Source organism: Medicago truncatula, chromosome 6, assembly GCF_003473485.1.
Source record: "Medicago truncatula cultivar Jemalong A17 chromosome 6, MtrunA17r5.0-ANR, whole genome shotgun sequence".
In the NCBI taxonomy this organism is placed as follows: Eukaryota; Viridiplantae; Streptophyta; class Magnoliopsida; order Fabales; family Fabaceae; genus Medicago; species Medicago truncatula.
The window spans coordinates 27603182-27613380 of NC_053047.1; the positions used below are offsets into that span (position 1 = coordinate 27603182).

Below are 10199 nucleotides of genomic sequence, written 5' to 3' on the forward strand. Positions count from 1 at the left end.
GTATATTAGAATAATTTGCAATACATAATGAATATTGAATTTGAAGAGAAATATGCATTCAAAAGAATATACTCATCATTGGATAAAATTGTAATGATGTGTATATATATATATATATATATATATATATATATATATATATATATATATACCTATTAATAAAGGCAATATTTTTGTTTTGGTGTAGCCTAATTTTTCTACCAATTTTACCCTTCAAGTTAAGAAACAACAATTGCAAATAAAATTTGAAAAGTGAGAATTAGGTGGTTTATTTATTTAAAACGGTAAGTTATAAACAGAACGAGATGGTTAGACAGCCAACATTCACGACATCACAAAGAATAAGTCAATAATTGATTCATGGTAGTTTCATTATCCTCAAACTTGCGTTCATGCAATAGACATCACTCATAATCATTATTTCTACAATTTCTCAAGGATATCTACTTTCTTACATAGACAAAACGTTTGGCATTTACATTCCCTTGGTTATCTTCTTATAATTTGTTTTTGGTGAATGCTTCTGCTTATAATTTCTAGAATTGATTATTGATTACTATTTTGCAGTTCCAATTCATAGACACACCAGTATATGCAAAAGTGAAAGCACAAGGGTTCAAAAGTGAAAGGGCTTGCTTAAAAAGAATAGTGGGGATCAATGTGAGTAGATATATAACATCTAAATCTTTTTCATTGATGAAACCATGAGTAATTGCATAATAGTATACTTTTAAAAAACAAATTTTTGTTTAAATCTAGATTTTGATTTGGTTTAATTTTATAATGTTTCTTCATCCAAATTTATATTATGTTTAGTGATCGGTAAGGACTCGCAAATCAATGGCTGAAATGCAATAAGAGATGAAAGGGTTCTTCAATCAAGTTTAAACCATATGAACAAATGATGATCGTCTCACATCATTTATCGGCTGCAAATTGGTAATTTTATTTACCAAATTGTCAATTTTTTTAAATGATTTTCATTTCTTGGTTTTTCTTCTTCTACATGATAGTTATAACCACCCCCTCATTGTAGGGCCTAACTTCGGTATATAGGAGTACAATTTATATGATTTACACTAATTGAACCCACACATCTTTTAACTTCAACTTACATTATTTCTACTTTCAAAATGGAATGCTTACCCTTCATACTCACTCACTCGATTCATAAAACTATAATAATGTATACATACAGGACAGGAATATGCAGAAATAGGGAATAACGATGGAGCATAGCAACAACCTTAATGTAAAAAATGAGATTAGTATATGCAGTACATGCGGCAGTGCTGCGATAGCTGCACTTATTCGGTGTTGGAATGTTGGGTTTTCACTTTCAAGATAGAGAGGTGAGAAAAAGGGGAAAGGTAGTGGTGTCCTTTGCCACCGTTAAAAAGAAGCGGTGTGGTGGATTGGCCACGGAGAAGTCATTGTGAGCACAACAAGTTATTACATAGGTGACGATGCCACCATGACGACGGTAAGGATTTCTTCAATTTTTTTCCTTTCTTCTATTCTTCTTATTCACTTTTTTATATGCTCAGTTTTGTTGATTTTTGTTACAACCTGTTATTCTTCATCAAAAAGAAATCCTCTCATACCAATTTTGTTTGTCACTTATTTCTTCTAAGTCAGTTTCTTATTTCTATGATTCTTATGATTATTGTTCTCATGTTTATCTTTTCACAATTTTTGAAATAAGATTAAAGGATCATGATTCCAGATTCTTAAGCAAGAAGAAAGTACTCAAAAGTAAGCTTTTATCAATTTCCTACAAGGATTTAACAAAATATTTAATACCATCAACTTTTTGTTTTTTATTTTAACTTTGTGGTTGCTTTGTTCATTGTGCACTGAAATGGGAACTTCAGAACATTGCTTTGAGTAGAGACCATGAAACACAAGGAGGAAGATAAAGCTGAAAAGGTAAGCATACATGTTTCCTAACTAATTTTATTTTTTCCCTTTGTTCTGTGATCATTGATGTCTTATAACTACTGTCGTATTGATTATTCTCCTATTCTGTTCTTCTTGCTTGGATGTATTTAAGGTTTTTAATTTCATTAACTCAAAAAATGTAGTTTTCTCGAATAAGGGCAAACTTGAGAAAGGAGGCATTAGATAGTTGAAAATTTTAAGAAAAGGTGTAAATAATAGGAAAAAGACCGGCCTAGAAGTGATGAGATGAAGATGTGAACGATCAAGTATTATGACACAATTTGGTACGGTGCCAAAAGTATGATTAACGTTACTACAACATATTGAAATTGTTGATTAATCCAAATATGGGTTTTTCTTTGACTTTTTTTTACGAGCACAATCATTTTTAATGTTGATTGATCAAAACTCAGTAGTGTATTTGTATGGAAAATGGACATATATCATTTTATATTTTTTTATCAAGATCGATTTTTTATATTAGGTACATGTAAGATCTTTTTATTAATCTATAACTATTAATAAAGTGGACATAATTTTTTTCTTTCCATTTTCCTTTTCAAAATTATTAAATGATGTCCATTTCTTCCTACTCTAGATTGGACAATCGACTATTTGTACGGATTGTGAAATCATTGGTGAATCTTATATATTTACTCTGTTTTACCATTTTAAATTTGAATGTCCAACTTAAGTTTCAGTTATAGGTTGTGGACTAATACCACCAGGGCAGAGAGACACAATAACTAAACTTCTCTGTTAAATTTCCTTTTAAACTTTCAGATCATACAAACCAAAGGGACAAATATGTAGATGAATTTTTTTAAAAATTATGCTAATTTAATTTATTTTTTTTATCTGTCAAAGCAAATAGGTGTAAGAGAACTAGGGAGGGAGAATTGAATGGAGGAAAAAGTGTGAATGAAGGTTGGAGTTGTCCTTGACAACATTGATATTGGAGCATAAGAGAGATACATATGGATACAAAAGGTAAGAAACCAGTAGCTCAACGTGGTGGCAAGGGCTGGGACAACATTCCCATGTCATTGGTAGCGTTGGCATTTCCAATGGTTCTAAGTTCTAACAACTCATGATTATCTCTTTAATTGTCTTTCTCACACATTCTTTGGTTGGAAGTTCATACTTATTTCGTTTCATACACTCCATTTTTTGTTTTGTTTTTGTATTGTAAATCAAGGAAAACTCTGTATATTTATGAACACCGATGGTGGATAACATTCTTCAATTGTACTTTTTTTGTGTGTTTCTCTTTCCAATGCAAGTGATGATTTATTAACACCATCATTTAATGATTCGTTTGCCATATCCTTTATGATATTCACAACAATAGCCACTATTCTCAAATTCAAAAATTATTGGCTAACTTAGTAACTTTTATTAAAGGGTGTTATTGGCTAACCTTATTCGCCAAAATTATATTTATACCTCTCTAACAATATGTTAGTGTAGTAGAAAAAACGGACAGACGGGCACGGAGTGCCTGTCTGGACGCTAGTCTATAACTATTAATAAAGGCAATACTTGATTTTGGTGTAGCCTATTTTTTTGCCTACTTTACCCTTACAATTTGATTGTTTTTCCTATACCACCCTTCATGGTTAATTAGCAGTAACCGTGACCGGTTGGTTAGACGGTTTACAATTAACTACTACCATCTCATCTAATTTGGTGTATATGTGATTCACAAAGAAAAAACTCATGAGAAGAGAGACGGAGAGAAGAATAAAGGAGTTTGGTAATCTTACTCATTCATCATCATTGTAAGGCCACAAATTGTAATTCTTTCCTATAAGAGTGAAAAACTCATCCTACAAGAGTGAAAAAGTCATACAATAAAAGTAAGGTCTATATATATTTTGATAAATTCATTCACACAAATATATACGTAGAAATTTTATTACAATTTGTAAAGTTATTTATTTATTTTTTGACAGAAATTTGTAAAGTTATTTTGAAGCCTAATTAACATGAAGTGTATATTGCATACACGACCATGCTTTTGTTGGTGTTGATGGCATGTCGCTTCTTTCTCTGCAACCTATCTTTTGTTCCTATCCTTGATACACAAATACTTTCAAATATGTTATTTTATTCTTGGTTTATTTGTATTTAATGTATTTTTTTTTCTATATAAATTTATATGCATTCTTTTATACATAGCAAAGCAATGAAATGTGTAACCAAAAAAATACATAGCAATGTTAAAATATATGCACACATAGGACAGTGGCCGCAACAAGTTTTCCTATCTCTTCTTGCTTTATAATTTGTTTCATTCTTGGTTTTCCCTTACCAATGTTATCCTTGGAAAGTGATCATTATTACACTTGGTTTTGAAGAGATGGAGAAAAGGTGAAGAAATAGGAAAGGGGTGGGGCATCAAGGCTACATTTTTTCATCTGCCAGTTTAATTTTGTTATAGGGAAATGGAGACATTTCGATGGCGCTTAAGAAGTTACAAATTCATCGGTGCAGGGGGGCTAAGTCATCAATGGCATGCTATGTCAACGTAGAGGAGCGAAATCTTCCATGTTCTTTCTTCTCTCTTTCAGGAAAGGTATATACTTCTATTCTCTCAATATGTAAATCTTTTTGTCTAGGTTACAATTTTTAACATGTTTATATTTGTTTTATTATGTCGGTGGTAGCAGACACGCCATTCTTGATGATGTCATAGGTATTGGGATCACATGGGCCAATGAAGATTTTATTGTGTCAACCTTCATATCAACTGTAGTGAAGGTAATTTTCATTTGGTAAATTGCAATGCTAATTTATGTAAATAAAAAGCATGAATATTAGAGTTCTCAAAAACTTTTACTATTTTCTAGATTGATTCCACATCAAAAAAAAAAAATCACCAAATTGACCTTCTTTTTTATATATACTTTTTGGGTGCCTTTGTTTAAATTGAAATAAAGTAGAGTAAAAATGGAGAAGATAAAGGCGTAAAAGAAATCAAGTAGGTCGTTTGTAGCCTATGATTGAGAGGGGTATAGGGAGAGGGAGAGAAAGTAATCGTGAACAAAGAGAATGAAAAAAGAGAGTTCCCATAAAAGGGAACTCGAGAAGGAGAATGGTGTTTTCCCCGCATGATCATCGAAAACATTGTTGGTGCGGCAAAATGTGTTTCATCCATGTTTTGATCAGTTTTACTTTTTTACTTTATAACTTTTTCTTTCAATCGTTCCTTTATTCTTTACGGGGGTTGATTCTTTTATTATGTTTGCTTTCTTCATGCATGGGTTGTTTAATCTAAGGCTTTGTTAGGGAGTTTGGAGGGGAGGATTTTGGAAAAAAGGAAGGAGCAAGTGGAAGGGAGGAGAGGGCTTTGGAGGTTAATTTTTTACTCATAATAAAAAATCCCCCTCATTTGGGGGAACTAAAAAATTGTATGGGGGGAGGGTTTTGGGGGGTTATGGAGAGTTTATATGAATTTTTCAAATTCAATCTATGTTGTTATAATATTCTTAAAATTAAAAGTATATTAATCATAAGTATTATTTTATCATTCTCTAAAAAATTGTTCTTTCAAAAAAAGTGAATTTTTTGTCCATTTTTCTATATATTTCCAAAACCCCAAAGCCTCCCCTCCCTTCCACTCCAAACTCCCAAACAAAGCCTAATTATTTCTTCAATTTGCTTTCTTCCGGTGTAGCCTATTTTCTTTTACCCATTTAATCCCTTATTATTTGTAAATATTCCATATAAAATAAATGGTTGGAAGTAAAAAAATATTCAAGGAAGTTTGATTATCATATTTGAAAATAAAAATGTAACTTCTTTCCTTTACAACCTTTTTGTCATTGACCTTTATTCGATTACAACCTTTCATTACAATTTTCCCTTCCACCATTTTTTCCCAGCACTACCATTTCTTTTCATTGATATTCTTAACCTTCCCACTAGCGTCCAAACGGATACTCCCGTTCCCGTCTGTCCGCTCTTTCTACTGCGCTAACGCATGTATACTTTACTTTTTTTTTTTTTTTTTTGCATAAATTAAATTTTGTATAGTTTGCAATTCACAAATATAAGAACTAAAAACCTGATGAGTATAGATTTATTGGTGTCCTTTTTTGTTTGCGTGTTGCGATAGAATATGTATACAATATATTTACCCTTCTTTGTATATTTTAATTTCAACATAAATATATACGTATGTGGATGACATGAAATATGCATTCCCAGTTATAGCACATATTAAAACAAAGATAATATAACCACATATTAATATAAACACATATTAAAACATAGATGAAATGAAAATTATATTTGAAATCATATTCAACATCATAAATTCAGAAGCATTAATAATAACATTGTACTTTTATCATCACTAATATTTCATTTGTCGTCATTGATGGAATTTGATGGGAAGGCCAAACATGAAATTAGAATCAGAAGTATGTCTCATTTCCCTGCATTTTATTCGATAAAGGGATGTACGAAGAATTAGCTGCAATTCTTAAAAGGTAATCAACTATTTAAATTTTAAATGATATTTTATAGCCTTTTTTATGTACAATTTATTCTTTTCGGTTAACGACTAATAAAAGTCATCTGTATCAAATGAAATGCAGGGAAAGGAGACATGCTTCTGATTCTGCTTTTATTGGGTGTTTCTTTTCATCAATTTCATCTCGGGGTGTTGTTGCTTTGATTTGGATATTTGTTTATGTAATTTTGTAATTTGGACGGTTTCTTTATGTTATCTGCCATCAATTATGTACATTATTACCCGTGTGAATCAATTTTGAGTTTTGAACACATCAACACAAGTTAGTCCCTACCTTAATTTTAGTTGTAATTTGCACGTTGTTCTCCGTCGAAACCATTTGAAATATATACACTCTTTCTGATTTTGTTATATGAGTTTTTGATTTTGATTTAGTTATTTGAGTAAAGGAACTTATACTGATTTGGTTATTTGATAATTGATTGTGTATGAAAAACATGGTTCTATTAGACCTGGGAATGGGTTTTATGTGAACTTTGTTTGGTCTTGCAATTGGCTGGTGTTTATGTGTCTAGTTTTTTCGGTTCACAGCTTGTTCGGTCTGTGTTATGTCTGATTTATGTTGGTATTTCTGTTTCTGCAGGAGGTTTTTGCATGTCCGCGTGTTCAGGTCAGCCTGCTCAGCCCAGGTAGAGTTGTTCTTTGCCTCAGAATTGTTGGATTGTTTTAGTGTCCTTAAAAGCCTTCATGTCTATATGGCATTATAGACCACCATTTTAGATAGCATTTCAAAACCAGTTCCAACGTATTTCAACTAAAAAGCATTATAGCGTAATAGCATGCCGACACTGATATTAATTTCGTTTGCTTGTTTTATGATTGCGATGCCAGGCATTGCTTTCTACTTGTTGATTTGATTTGATTTATTAGTAGAAATTGTATGCATGTTCTTTGTTAAACTTATATTAATTTGACATTGATGTTGAGATTAAATATTGTTATATGCACTCAAAGGGTATAGAGAAAGCTTGTTAATTTCAATAGTTATGTGGCTGAATCCATTTTTCTTTTACTCTAATTTGATATAGATTCAACCACATACCTAATTAAATATTGTTGAGGCCCAGCTGCAATTTAATTTTGATGTGTTCAATTATAGAAAATATGTCCTTCTTCATGTGTTTAATTAGAAGGAAGAGAACAGTTCTGTTATCAATATGTATCTTAAAATGCATTTTGGTGTACCTTGAAATTGATGAAATATTAATATATGTTTGAATATGATTTGATCATGTGATTGATAGTTTTTCGTTTTATTGTTATTTTGTCAACTGTTCAAGCAAAATTCCTTTGAAATGGCTAGATTTTTTTAAGAGATTGGTAAGATTTAAGAATTCTTTGTTCTTCTATATGCATTAAATTTTCAGATTCTACACTACTTCAAGTTGCTGATACTCTTTACTTACATTTTCACATTTCTAAACATGCATTACAGTGTTGTTGTTCAACTCATTCAATTAAAAACAAAACATGTACTTTTCTAAACTTGCATATATGCTATATTGTCTAATTCAAGTTAATTTGTTTAGACATGCCTACTACTTGGTACTAATTGCAACTCTTACGTATAAAGGTCGAAAAAGTTTTGAAATCTACCAATGCAATATTGGATTGAAGTCGTAAGTTCCTTCTCAACCATTATTTCATAGTTTAATTTATTTTGAAATTGAATTCCTATATCATTAGTTCATCTTTGCATCAAAAATTGAATCTTGATGCAAAGATGAACTAATGATATAGTAATTAATTTTGTATTACTTAAATTGTGTAATTGGTTATTTTAGTTGTTGCGACGAATGTACTTTAACTTTGATTCATTGATTATTGGTATATGACTTTGTAAATGTGTATGACAGATGAAAGAATGTACTGATGTAATTGCAAGTTTTCTACCAAGCCTTCACCATGTAATGGTAGGTCACCGTCATCATGTTGATGGCTATATGATTGTTATACCAATGCCAAATCAGATCGGAAGTGGGGCCATGGACATTTTTCAAACAAAAAAAAATTTACAGGGATTTTTTCAAAGTTTTTTTTTATAGGGACGAAAATCATATTTAAGCCTTTATTATATGAAGGTAAAAGGCACATAATTTTATTTTGTATATACAGGAAGTTCAGATACAGGTCCATCAAAGAAGCAGAATGTACAAAGGAGTTTTTCTTAGTCTTATCTAACTTTATGAAGGTACTAAAACAAGTTATATATAGCATGACTTTTTGCATTATAATACTTTGGTTTTGTAAACATTTCAATGAACATTTGCCATTCATTAGTATCATCGACTCATCCTGACATTTATCCCTTTACATAATAGGCACTGCATGAAAGAAGAATTGGGTTCAATGAGCTTTAGTCTGGAGAAGGAGTTAGATATTACAGAGTACAAATTTTGTCTTTATAGTTTTATACTTCAATTTCATTCATTATACAATGAAAAATTCATTATACAAATTATCAACTTATAAATGTAATTTTGAGTTGTATTAGTTGTAAGGTTCTTTCACAATGAATGACTTGTATAATTTTTATTTTTTTTTTAATAATTTTTTTGGATTCAATCCCTTTTTAAGATTTGAAACAACAAATAATTGATATATCTATTTTTTTTAATAAAAATCGGTCTTATAATAGCATTTGCTTATAAAATTGCTGTTAAAGGCAGTGCCTATAATAGCCCTCTTTGACAAAGTCGGATACGTTAGCACGTTTACGGAAAGTGCTATTCTAGACCTTACGTTTAATAGCATTTTAAAAGTGCTATTGTTGGTGTCATATTTACAATAGCGGGGGCTTTAAGAGCACTTTTAAATGCTATTAAAGGCTAAAAAAAGTGCTATTAAACACCTATTTTTGGATGGAGGGTTTAGGAGGGGAAGGGAGGGGAGGGCTTACTTTTCTTTTTTTAAATTACGGATATTATAAAACACATATAATACTTCAAAAACACTTAATTTAGTTTAAAAATACATTTTAGATTGTTCGTAATTTAAAAGATAAAAGTGAGCCCTCCCCTCCCTTCCCCTCCTAAACCTTCAATCCAAACACACCCTTAAAAATTCGCAACAGAAGACAATCAACATATATAATATCTCATCACCAAGTAATAATCCTCAAATCAAGAGTAATAAATCTCAACATGCCATGTATCACTCCACATAAATTTCACCACCATGATACAAATATCCTCATCATATAATTAATGTAAAACATCAAAAGGTATCAAAAGACAAGGTCATGAGACCGACACTCCAACATCAGAGCTTATCTAGACTCTATGCGGAAAATAAAATGAGGAAACATCCATGCTAGCCCTAAAGCATCACAGATAAGCAATCACCTCAAACCTGTAAATCACCTACGCCATTAAAAGAAATGACGCGGTGGTCAACCGAACGACCACAGGGGTTAGATAATATTCCACAATCAAACATATTCAATTAAAACATTCAAGGGTTTCAACTAAGTAAGCATATGCATATTCAACACTCCTAGAATATTAACTCAATGTGAATATTATCACACCAGCATCATACATATCAATTAACATATACAAGTCCACATTTCAAATTAACACAACATTCACCAAATCACATTAATGTACGTATTCACCAATTCACATATCCAAGTATGACACATTCACCAACTTTCAAGTGCATGCAATGTTCTTAGACACTTCTACATTCATGTGGTACCAATAAGATTTCGGAGATC

General features: G+C 31.1%; 3 long non-coding RNA genes across 7 annotated transcripts; all 3 read left to right on the forward strand.

The window, feature by feature from the left end:
• The first annotated feature begins 264 nt into the window (after positions 1-264).
• Positions 265-3243, forward strand: LOC25497232 (uncharacterized). Of its 5 annotated transcripts, none has more exons than XR_003013104.1 (7): positions 265-363; positions 568-660; positions 817-939; positions 1199-1483; positions 1706-1755; positions 1875-1929; positions 2809-3243. It is a non-coding gene; the product is annotated as an uncharacterized lncRNA (long non-coding RNA). The 5 variants fall into 5 exon arrangements; XR_003013101.2 differs by having other exon boundaries at positions 282-488; XR_003013102.2 differs by having other exon boundaries at positions 282-466.
• Positions 3244-4233: 990 nt separating this feature from the next.
• LOC120576158 (uncharacterized) lies at positions 4234-7619 on the forward strand. The gene is made up of 3 exons (XR_005642273.1): positions 4234-4519; positions 4614-4704; positions 7065-7619. It is a non-coding gene; the product is annotated as an uncharacterized lncRNA (long non-coding RNA).
• A 256-nt stretch (positions 7620-7875) lies between these two features.
• On the forward strand, positions 7876-8968 carry LOC112422537 (uncharacterized). Its single transcript, XR_003012891.2, has 4 exons — positions 7876-8100; positions 8338-8394; positions 8597-8672; positions 8803-8968. It is a non-coding gene; the product is annotated as an uncharacterized lncRNA (long non-coding RNA).
• The last annotated feature ends 1231 nt before the right edge of the window (positions 8969-10199 follow it).